This window comes from Corvus cornix, chromosome 1, assembly GCF_000738735.6.
Source record: "Corvus cornix cornix isolate S_Up_H32 chromosome 1, ASM73873v5, whole genome shotgun sequence".
In the NCBI taxonomy this organism is placed as follows: Eukaryota; Metazoa; Chordata; class Aves; order Passeriformes; family Corvidae; genus Corvus; species Corvus cornix.
In genome coordinates, this window is record NC_046332.1 from 103,845,488 (window position 1) to 103,858,184 (window position 12,697).

At 37.4% G+C, this 12,697-nt stretch overlaps 1 protein-coding gene across 10 annotated transcripts in view; it reads left to right on the forward strand.

Annotated features, from left to right (window-relative positions):
- The window catches only part of CNKSR2 (connector enhancer of kinase suppressor of Ras 2), a 208,532-nt gene that overhangs the window by 136,740 nt on the left and 59,095 nt on the right, over window positions 1-12,697 (forward strand). The gene's annotated exons all lie outside the window — the stretch shown is intronic.

Here is a 12,697-nt window from a genome sequence, read left to right on the forward strand (position 1 = left end):
TTTCTGTCTCCCATTATCCCTTTGCCTTTTCCAGTGTATGCTCACTTGTTCATGTGTTCTTAGCAATACATAGTGACTTGCTTGTTTTAGGAAAAGTGACAGAAAAATAACAGCTTCTCACTTTGATGTGATATCCAGTCTATTTAAAATTGTTTAATTAATTAGAGGAGTTTCCTTAGTTATTTTATTTGCATTTGAAAATAAGATAAGTTTAGTAGTAAAATGTGCCACTTCAAGTTCATACCTCTGAAACAGGTCGCTGAGTAATGGGTGGAGGAGATAAATCAAGGTTTTGTACCATTGGGATTTTGCTGAATTTACACGTGTAGATATGTACCCATGCACTATCTTTAATGTTCCAGTTTTACTTTTAATAAGGGAAAAATCAAATAAAAGCTATCAGCTGGAGTCCTTGTGCTGCAAATTGTATTAAGTTGGCACAACTTCGGCAGACGTCTTTTTTTCCTCTTCAGCATTGTATAACCATCCATGTGGTTGAAGTGCAGCCTCGTGACTCTCAATCACATAATTAACAGCAATTCCTGCTGTAGTGAGCACCCATGGCGAGCCAGGGACTCTCCTTTCTACTCTGCCAGTGAGGCAGCAAGGACAAGGGCTTTGAGCAGGGTTACAATTGCAGCTGTCCCTCTCTCCAGCCCTCCCACGGTGTCTGTACCAGTTCAGCTCATTGGGTTTTCTCAGCAGAGCTGGTGGGGATGCCTCAGTCTGGCCAGGCAAGGGTCAGTTGGCTGCAACAGTGATCTTATTGAGAATACTTTAAGTGAAGAAGATTTGTTTATGGATATATTGCAAAAACCTGTGTTTTGGCTAATAGTAAGCTAATAATATAAAATTGGAGAGGAGACAGTAAATTGTAGCCAAAATAACTTATACTTCAATTGTGCTTATTTTGAGGTGTTTCTTGCCTCCTACAAGCCCCTCCAGAAAAAAGACAGAAAGATGCTGTTTAAAAGTTGAATTCAAAATGTATGTATTTGGGTGTTGTCAACAGAGAGAAGAATTTACCAAAACCTCATTATTTTGAAAACTTTAAAGTCCAACTCTACTTAAGTGGTTGATTTTCCCTTACTTCTGTTCCTCTGTGCAGAAAGGCTGAAAGGAAGTAAAAGTGAAAATACTTAAACTGCATAGTTTTGGGATGAAAATTCAGGAATCAAATATGCATGTTTTTATAAAACCCTTTAATCGTAGTACCCAATAACTAGCATTTTAAAAAGTGCAGAACATGTGCATATTAGTTTCCTAACAATTTATTGCAAAAATCTTATTTTTAAAATGACATCTAAAATACATTACATACTGCAAAGTGATTTACCAAAAAAATCCAACCCTACCAAAACTACCCCACTGAAAAACTAGCAGTTTCCTATAATTGTAAATATCACAGTATTTAAAGAATTTCTGTTTGGTGAATTTTTTTGTTATCAATATTTGTAAATTAACAAAAAATTTTGTAGAGAAAAAATTAAAAATCAGTTGCACAGATTTTAAGTAGGTGTCTGAATTCTAGAATGTCATTGTACCATTACAGCAGATGGAGTTGGTACATTTTCTTCTTAAAAATGTTTGGAGTCCAGCTATGGCAGTGTTTAAATAACAAGGCTCCCTTTTTCTTTTTCTCCTCCCTGTTTTCACAGTAGTCTATAGTTAGACATGTAATTGTTATTAGAATAAAAATATAGCAGTTGGTATCAAAGTCCAGTTTAACCTATGTGCATAGTGAAAAATATTTTCCAATAGTTTTTCCATAATTTTTGTTAATATTTGAATTACTGTTACTTCTTTGCTGTGGTCTTTCATCTCCATTTAAATATATATATATAAATAATACTGAAACTTGCAGATAGATTACAGACTTATATGCTTTAATCATCAGCAAAGGAAATTTTAAACTCTTTTTAAAAAATGTAATAATTATTTAATGTAGAAAAATTATAGTTGTGTTCCAGTTAAAAACCATTGGATTTTTATATTCCCAGGTAAGAAACTGCACTGGATTTAAAGTAACTATCCAGAAATTAAATAAACATAATGGACAGTTTTGGAAATAATTGGAAAAAAATTCAGTCTCTAATTACCACAGTAAGAAATTATTTTAAAAATCATTTCTTCACTGCTTTGTTGCAAGTTAGCCCTTTACAGTCTAAATATAATTGTGCACATTCTAGCTTCTACTGCAAAGGTAGGAAAACACAAACCTTAACTAAAAGTAGCACATATGCTGTTGAAATTTCACAAGGGAAAAACCTGTAATTTTTCATGATGTCTAGACTTCTCAAAAATAGCTGTCTCAGACTGGTCTCCAAGTAGGCTCCTGGGTGCCTCAGTAGAAAAGTCCAACACTGAGCTGCTGTGGTGCCTGAGTTTCTTCTCAAGTACTTGTATGTTTATGAAGGTCCCACAGAGCTTGGCTGGTAAAAGCTGAGCACCCAGATATCCCTCTCTGGAGGTGGCTGGAGCATTTAAGACACATCTTTCTCCTGTAGGTTATACTGGTCACATCTCACCTTAGTTTTTGTAGCCTTAGGGAGTTGTTTGGCCTCTTCTACAACTTCAACTCCTTGCTCCCTTTTCTATCAGTGAGCATGTAATAAGGAAATAAGGCTGTGATGGTAACTAGGTCCACATGTGTGAAATGGAAGAAACTCACTGCATTGCAGTGGAAATTGAGCTGGAGAGGCTTATGAAGTTATAGAATAATCTGATTTGGAGTTATTTTAAAAGTCTCAAAGTCTATTCAGAGGCAAAAGTGCTAGTAAAATGTTTCATATAACGCAATGCAGAGAAGAAAATGCAATTGTGCTGTGAAGGCATCACGAGCTTGTATTCATTTCTCATCAGCCTAATCTAGTATAGTTCAGGTATAGACAGCCCTTTGCTCTGGGAGACATTTAGAAAGAACAACACTTAAAAAATTAACTAAGGGAAAGTAGGACAAGGAAAAGAAACATAATGGGAAATTTTTACCTTTTGCTTTCATGAGTCTGAAACGCCATCGTGTCCCACAGCCTCAATCATCCCACTGGCCGCAGGCAGCTTTGAATGCCTACACATTGGCGTGGGGTTTTTTTCAGTGGGATATTTGTGGGTTTATATATCAGATTCAGACAGGAGAGCAGCACGTCTCACATTCTCAAGTTGGAATAGTGGTTCCAGGATTTGGCCAGCTTATAAACGCCCAGTAGAAACCATCTAAACAATACTGTATGTATCCTTTCATTTGAATGCAGCACTTCACAAATGAAACAGACAAAAAATAAGTAATTAAAATAGTATTCATATTGTTAAAATCTGAGTAGGAATTTATATCTAAGTCATAAGTGAACTGTGTATCGTATAAAACAAACAAAACAGTAAAACAGTTAACCAATAAGCAAAATATTCCTTTCTTGTGACAATTGGAAAATGATTGGCATATCCATAAAATTGTTGTGCTCAAAGGCAATATTTGCTATTCCATCTGAGTTTGGTAAAAAATTACTTTCAAAATAAATCTTCTACATTTCTGAGAGAAAAAGATAGAGAGAAACAGCATATAAATTCCTTGCTAATGGAAGATGGCTTTGTATTATTTTTAGACTAGTGCAATCAGCATAGAGGAATAGAGGGGCCTCCTGGGTCTAGTCCTCTGCTATTACAGTTAATCTCTTTCACTTAATCCTATTCAGATCTGTATTAAACTCCACATTCAGACATGGCATGAATTGCTCTTACTAATGATGGGACCAGAAAAAGGTGATAAACTGGGTGAATGGATAGCCAGTTGTCATAATTCCAAGTAAAACGTTGGACAGCGGGGAAGGAAAGATGCCAGCAAGAGAAAGGCGTCTAATGAATTTGCTACAGAAAAAAAACCCCAGATGCCTCAGATACCAGCATAAACTGCATAGGATAGTAGGATAATTCAGTGTGGGAGCAGCTTCAGGAGGTTCTCTACTCTGGTCTTTGGCTCAAAGCAGGGCCAGCTCTGAGGTCAGACAAGGCTTCTCAGGGCTTTGCCCAGCTGGGTGTTGAAAACCTCGTGAGATGGAGGCTGAATGAACTCTCGGCCAACCTTTGGCACTACTCATCTGTCCTCATGGCAGAAAAGTTGGAGATGATATTTTGGCAATAGCTGAGAGGATAGCAACTTGCTCAGATTTAAGGCATAGTTTCTGTTGTTTCATTGCTGCTTAGCTAAAATCGTCTCGGGAATGTGCGTCAGTAATCTCACATCTGCTTTGCCAGTTCTAGACTCTCATTTCTTTGAACTCAAGACTGAAGACAGTAGATGTGCATGTGCAGCTTTTATATTTGATTTCTGTTTAAGCATATATTTTGTGAAACAGTAATACTTAGATTCCTCAGAGGGAGTGCTAAATTCTTTTAATTATATGGAATAATATCTGCATCGTTCTTGAGGTATATTATTCCTGCCACAAATTAGAGAATATTTTCACATCTGCATTGTTTCTCTTTGAAAGAAATAGTTAATACCATTAATTTGCTCTTATTGGGGAAATGGTTGCCCCAATGAAATTTATAGGTATTGAATATGGGAGAGTTTACATTTATTTCTATATACTCTCTGATCTTTACTAAAATACAGAGTTAATTATTGCAGGAAAGCAAAATCCTCTAGAGATGAGGTAAGATTGGTTTATGGTCCATCATGAAGCACAATTGGAGTCTTTTGTGGAAAATTTTTGTTTTAAACTTTCTCTATTACCTTCTTTTGCATTGTGACCATGAGGGGAAAAAAATGGCCTGCCATAATTTCTTTCCATGACAAAGCTGGGAAATTCTTTAAAAATGAGAGAGTAACTGTAAAGGTCATCTAGTCCAGCTCTGCCAGTCTAGATTTATTCCTCACTGCATAGAATATAATGGTCTGAAAGTGTAATTTAATATGGTCTAGAGCTGTAGATCTATACACTAATAAATCTCTCAGAAATTTCCTAATTTCCTTTCATATCCCCATTCTATATTTTTTTTTCTGTTATCTATTTCAAAGAATCATTCCTGATTGTATCCTGCTTTTATTACCTGATAGAGGACCATTGCCTTTGTAGGTATTACCATTGTTTGTACATCAGTAAGCTATATTTCCTGTAGCTGGTACAGTCACAGTAGCACAGTTGAGATTTTATTTTTTATTAATGTAGAACAAGTGATTTCATCCCACAGTTATTCCCCTTTGATAAAGACGAGATTAAGTGCAGCACATTGTAGCAGAGTAGTTTGTGTCAGGAATCGCACAGAAAGGGCTCGGCATGAGTTACCACTGCGATATGGTGGGGAGTGTCACATCCAGGAGAACTTTGATCTAGGGCCTGACTTCTCTGTTGGGTCCTCTCTGCTCTCCTTTCTGCACGAGGGAAAGGGAGGTACCAGGACTATGAAAGCATTTAACCGAGGACACCGGCTGGCATGTGTCATGAAATTCGGCATTCTAAAAAACTGGTACTGAGTGGTGGAAATGTTGTTTGAATTAATGGAGCACATATGCCTGTTTCAGAGTGCCATTTTATCAAAATGCTTTGACAAACAGCTCCATTGTTTCTGAGCAAGGGATTTTTTCCAAGTAGTGGTTTTGACTCCACAGGAGTCTCTGCCCCATTACTCTACCCGACTTACACAGTGGTGGCCCCTCAAGCCTGTTGCTAACACACAATATGAGAGATTGTATGGTTCCACCTGGGAGGAAAATGGCTCTTTGCAGCACTGCAGCTCCTGAACTGAAGCTGTTTTATTAGGTGTTTCTGTTTTACTGGAGAGAAGTGCTTGTTGCTTAGCGCCTGATCCCTGAGTCAGCCAATCCATCTCTGCTACTGTGCTGTGTAGGAAAAAGCAACCTGGTATTTTTCATAAAGCAATAACTTCTTTTTGTCCACTTCTCAAGTATATCCCTTTGCTTTCAGATTAACCCAAGTAGATAGCATTTCCAACACTACGGAATTCTGACTTTAAAATGATGTGTAAAACTTCTTGTAAGCTGGTTTGTACCCATAAGGTCACCATAGCCAGCTCAGAATTAAAAAGACCTCTTGTTATCTTTCCCCACCTTCTGCAAAGGGCTGTTTCATCTTATGCTTAGAGGAAATTTTACTGAATTCCAGCAAGTAATGGGACTTTTATCCTGGAATGAACAGTTCTTTTTCTGCCTTAATTCATAAGGCCAGTGGAAGTGTTTGGTATGAATTTTAACAGAACGTACAATTCCTGATGTACAGAAGCTCTTGCCTTCTTTTCCCCATGAAAACTTCCCCTCTGTTGAAAGCCAGAAGGAGTTTTCTGTTTCTTTCACTAAGCATATGATGTCCAAGTGCTAACAGAGAATAACCTGCTAACAGAGAATAGTGTATCTTTCTTGAAGTAGAAATCTGTTTTCTCAGAGTGCCTACATCCTCTGCACTTTTCTTTGTCACATAATCAGACATAGCAATTTGAAAGAGATCATGCTGAAGGGCACAATCAGAAGTGTTGCTAACTCCTCCTGCAGAAGGAGGTGTATGTGCTCTTCACCATGAGCAAGCACCAAGGTGCTGTAAGGCGGCATGGGACCTTTATTTTTGTCTAATGATTTTTTCTCTACAAAGACCATGGGCTTGGTGCAAGGTGTTGTTAATGCCCTGGGAGGCATTACTGTTTTACAGCAGTTTGTTTTCTTCTGAGAAAATCCGGGATTGGCTCCATGCTGTGCCACAGACCACCTCTCTAATCCAATAATAGATGAAGAATAAGTTTCTTAAATCTGCTTGGATATTCTTATTGTTTTAATGTTTAGATAAGCATAAGAGGAAGATCTACCTTCCCTATGAAAACCACATAAATTTTCTAAGAAAACCAAGATTTTTCCTGGAAGAAATTGCGAAGTTTGATATCTGCTGGAGGGGCATAGAAACAGGGCACAAGTATCCACGAAGCTTCTCAAATGCTTTTGGGGTGACTTGTCTCAGACACACTCTGAAAGGACAAAAGGCAATGGACAAAAATGGAAATACAGGAAATTCCATATAAAAATAAGAAAAAAATACTTTTACTGTGAAGATTGTTCAGTGTTGCCCATGGAGTTAGTGGAGTTTCCATCTTGGAGATACTAAAAACCCAACTGGACACAGCCCTGAACAACCTTCTCTACTTGAGTCTGCTTTGAGCAACAAGGCTGGATAAGATGATCTCCAGGGGTGCCTTTCTGCCTCAGTTGTTTTGTGTTTTTTCTGACTGGTCCGTTCTCCTCAGTAAGTGGTTAAACTGGGAACTGCTGCAGGTTAAATACTGTTCTGTAACAGGTGGTAGTTTAGTTTCTTTTTTCCTTCTTAAATATGTGCACTTGAAACATACACAGTGATGGAGCAACTGATGCATCTAGAACTTCTGCCATTAAAGGATACATACAGTTTTTTAATCCTCCCTTTCTCTCCTAGATTACTTACTGTCAATAAAAAGTAGTGTGGGAGGTACCAAAATTACATGTTTTAAAGAGGATGTAGAGCAGAAGAATGATCTCAGAATAAATTATTCTAATGAACAGCACTTGTCTAGCTTAACTTTTTATCCTCATTTGCTTCAGGCAGCTATGACACTTCTGTAGTTCTTGTTATGGCAGTCGAAAAGACTGGGGGAATATGAAAACTCTCATTTAATGTTGTCCAGGAGTTTTACTGCTTTGGTATTTCAATTAAAGAGTCCTGTGGCTTAATGGCTTTCCCTAGTGGTGGAAAGCAGCACCACTGTATATTATTTTTCCAAATAGCCTGAAGATTTAAAAAATTATTTTATTTCTTCATTCATTATGCTAACAACTTTGCACAAAATATTTGCACTAGATTGCGCAACTGCTAAGTTGTATCCAGCTAATGTAACATTTGCCACAGAGCCCGCCCCAAATGACAAGAAAACATTTAGAAATGGGAGGATGAATAAGAATCCCTGAGCAGAAAAGCTGTTCTTGCTATCACATTTCAGACAACCATAGTTCTGCCCTTAGCTAGCCTATTCTTCTTGGATAAGCAGACATAGCAGCAGTTGTATGAAAGAACAGACATCTGATATTATCAGCCCTTGTAGACTATGTAATAAGGAGACCATCCTGCACAGCTCATACAGCCATTGCTTACCTCAGAGGCAGATAGGAAGTTGGCAGCTTCAAGATCTCAGGCTACCTATTTTTACAGTAAAAAACTCTTAAGGCACATACTGTTTCTTTTTCCTTGTGGTCATTAACAAAGCGCATGAATGAAATTCTGCTGCTGATTGGCAGGTTTCAAACTTTCTGATCTGACAGAGGTGTTCCCTCATCACATCTTTGTAACACAGTCATTGAAAACTTTATTTTCCACAAACATCCATGAAAATAATTAGTCCTGTCTGTTATTAGCTCTTAATGGAGACTAAACAAGATGGTAAACAAAAAAAGATATTGGCAAAGACCTCTGTTGCGAGTACCCTTAAGCTTGAGATGTTAATACTGACGTCGAGTGTGACATTTTGTATAAATAGGTTTGCATTTTCCCCCTTTTTACTCCTCATTTAGCTCTGAAACTTTGGATCTCAACACACCAAATGCAGAGAAATGTGTATGTGATATATCAAAACTGTGAAAATAGAACATTGCCAGTGTTCTCAAAGCATTGAGAACTATCTCTCAAAGTGAGAGATCAATCATATAATTGGCAGAACCAGCTTTCATTTTTTTCCCAGATACTGGCTTTTCCATCTGTAGCAGAAAGTTCCAGTAATCAGATGTGTTACAAGCTACCCTGCTGAAACTAGAGAAAGCTATCTTACAGTGACAGGGGGGAACTGCCTTACTGTAAATAGTTCCTTAGTATCATAACTTGCAGCTTGAGAAAAATTGGATTTGACCTGAGCTCTAAATAAAACTATAAAAATATACCTGCATTTTCCCTTCCAATTAGACTGAGCTCAAATTTGGGTAGAAGAATTGGGTATTACTTTTTCCATAACCTGGTTCTCTCTTTCAGCTTTTTTTTAAATGAGTGAGTGAAAAATCTCTGAAGAAAAGTGGAGAAACAAAAAAGCCCTTTAATGAGAATTTTAGGAGCTGTCCAATTTAGTACTAATTGCCATGGCCAATCTAGACCTTCAGAGAATCTTCAGTTTTTGGTAGACCTACAAATTCTGTAACCATGAAGGAGTTTCTGTAACTATTAGAATATATCTATTTTTTGGACATGGATGTAATGTTCTGTTGGTCACACCTGGAATTTATATTAGATCTTAGAGAAGCGCTAAGGAACAGCCTGACATCAAATCTTTAGACATCTTCCTCAGCCGCTTGGCTGGGTTGTCAAAATAAGCAGTTTTCTCAAATTTATCGTTTCCTTAACCAGTCTATTTGTTTTCTACTTTTATGTGAGCTATCAACTGGAATAGAAGTTTTCTAACTTTCATCGTAACAGTTTTATCAAACATTCTTCTCTTCTGATACCAGTTTAACTCCAATTCAATATTAGTATTGAAAGATCAATTTATTAAGTTTCTTATCTGGCATGAAACAAATAAAATAATTGGAAACTTAAATAATTTCATACTTTCATTTAAATACATTTTTCCAAATAGAGAGCTATGAAATCACTACTAAACAAGTTAAATACATTTTCAGGCTTCTGAACATTAACGACTAACTTTCAATCTCATTTCCCTTCTGAGCAGATACAGAGCAGGTGTAGTACTAACCAATAATACTTTATCCCAGGAAAGAAAGCTGGATAACTCTAAGAATGAGATAAAAACATGATAGTCTCATTTCTTGAAAATGTTGTGTTATACATACAAAGATGCTGACGTGCAATTGTGTGCATGCAGATAGTATTGATTATACCACCTATATGGAATTAGTTTCGTGCTAAAGAGTAAATATGATTACAGGCCAGAGGTGATCTCTCTGGTTGGTGTGAGCCTTCACCTGTAAGTTTTTTACAGTGTAGCTGCGTTGCTGTGCTGTAATTCTAAAAGGCTTACTGTGGGGCAGGTTACCCTTTACAGCTGTGCAGTCTTCTGCTGGCCTTTCAGAACTCTGTGAATCATTTTGAAGACTGTAAAATAAATACAACCCGCATAGCAAGTCTGGTAATGAGCAGTTGCATAAAGAGAGGAACTGTTATGGCTCTTCCCTTCACAATGAAATCTCCATTGGCTCATGGAATGTGCAGCTAAGACCTCAGAGAGGTAGGGCTAGAGGTACACTAGTTCCTCTGCAAGAAAAACCCAGCGGACAAAAAACCACAGACAAAAAAACCCTACAAAACCAAAACACCAAACCAGAAACATGGCAAAAATCCCTTTAATAAATGGTGTTTTATTCCTTTTAAAATACATGTCCTTTGAGGCTGCTAATAGGAAAGGCAGACCTTTACATACATGAAATGTTTCTTTGATATTCTACTTAGACATGCATTTGTCAAAGGTCTTAGTCTAGGTATATTATTAAATGGAACAATTTCAAAGATCACTTATTACAGGAGAAAAGCATTGTGTCTAAAAAGCTCACTGAGTCTTAGTGTATTCAAAGGGGTTTTGATACATGTTAAACATCAAGTGACACCTTGCTTTTGGGTAATGGGAAGTTTTTCTAGTTGTGTTTCGAGTAACTGGAAAGCATGTAATTCAGAATACGATTAAACAGTTTCAAATATTGTTCTGGAGTGACAATTTCCACTTGTCTTCAGGTACTCATCTATTTAATATTTCAGTGTCAGTCTTGTTTCCATTTTACTCATTATTTTGAGTTACTAACAACTTTCTTTAATCTGGAATGCTGCTTTCTATTTTATTTCTTGCCTGCTCTCAGAATTAGTTGGAGATGGATTCTTAGAAACTGGGACAAGGTGTTTAGGAAAGCAATTGCTCAAAGCTCAAGATGTATCAGAATCAAAATGCAGGGAACATACATTGAATCTGGCTGTGTGGGTGAGTGCTAAACAGTATCTTACAGCAAGTTTGCATTAGCACAAATAAATTTCTTGCTTTGGTGTAAATCCATGTTTTTAGGGTTCATGGCATTAAGAAGTAGTATTTATATTATTTCCATATTTGCCACATCACAGAAATAAGCTGTAAAAGGGGAAACATGATGGTGGCCAGCATTAGGACAGGTCGTTTAAAGAAGCTGTGGAATCTACCTCTTTGGAGATAGTTGGATCTCGGTTAGAGATGACCCTGAAGAACAGGATCCAGTGTTGGCTTCAAAGCAAGCCTTGCTGTGATCAGGAGGAAGGACATGACCTCCTGACACCACTGAGAAAACAGCACTTAGCATTACCTTACAACTGGTAAGAGGCTGTGTTCAAGTCACTAAAACTAAAAAGCAACAGAAGAAGCATTTTTAGATTTCCTCCTCACTTGTTTGTTGTTGTTGTTGTTTTCTAATTACATATTTTATATTACATATACATTTTCTGCGTTAAGAAAAAAGCTGGTGCTGGATTTTAGCAAACGGTCAACTTGAAGCCTGAAGTCCATGTAAAATAATCTAAAGTGTTAGTTAAAATCACTGCAGTTGAAATAGTTCCCAGGAACTTCACTCAGTTGTTGAATTTGCCCTTAATTGTGATTTAATTCAATGAGCTAATTCAGAATAATAACTGAATTCAATAAAAATTTTCTATTTTACAGTATAACATAATGTATGGGAAAATGGTTAGACATCTAAATTATATGCTTTCTTCCTATTAAAAACTGATACCCCTTCATTACCCTTTCTTCCCAAAAACTGACTCAGAAGTCAAGAGGTGTGAACTCAGGTTTGCAGGTTCAATTTACAGACAAAACATCTAAAGAGAAGGCTTTTCATATTGTTCTCACCTGCTCTCAGAATCACTTGTGAGAAAATGGAGCAGAGATTTTCCTTTTCTGCTTTGACACTGTGAAAATAATAGTGCAGAAAAGTCAACCAGCAGAATGAAATTGTCTGAGTTGTGACATGAGAAGTGCTAAAGTTTTGGATTTGTAGGTGTCTATTTTTTCAGCCAGTTTGAATTAGGTAAAATTTTCAGAGGAATTTATTTACACTTCTGCTCAGCCACTCTGTTATTCCTGGGCCATTAAGGTCTCTTCTAGTCCTTTGCAGGTTGAAATATTTCATGTGATGTAAGTTGGGATGGTGTTGCTGTCTTGGTTTGTTGAGAGCTGGTGCTGATTTGATTGGTACCAGTAGGGGAAGAAAATGACGAGAGACAGGGAATGAAAATGAGTAGGATCCTTTTTTCTTCCCAGTGGAGGCCTATTTTGACCCACTGAGGTGGCAATATAGTGGAGTAGCTTTAGTCAGATACAGTCTCCAAGGGATCAGCACATCTAGCAAGTCAGTTAAATTTTTTAATTACACCTAGTTATTGTCTTGCTGGTAATTTTTCCCCATGGCATGTTAGTTTTTTCTGCTTGAGAATCTCTGAGCTGTGAGGCAGAAGATCCCTTCAAAGCTGAGTCTGCTGCACATGAGCTCACAGGTCTGGGAAGCAGGGAGGAGAAAATTAGAACAGAGTCATTAAGGTTGGAAAAGAGCTCCAAGGTCGCAGAGTCCAACATTTGACCAAACAACATTGTGTCAACTAAGCCATAGCACTAAATGCCACGTGCAAAACCACAGCTGCTCTTTGAATTGAACCTGGTCTTGTAAACTAGGGTGAGGGATTGTCTCACCTATTAGGAACAGGATTTGGGATTGCAGAGC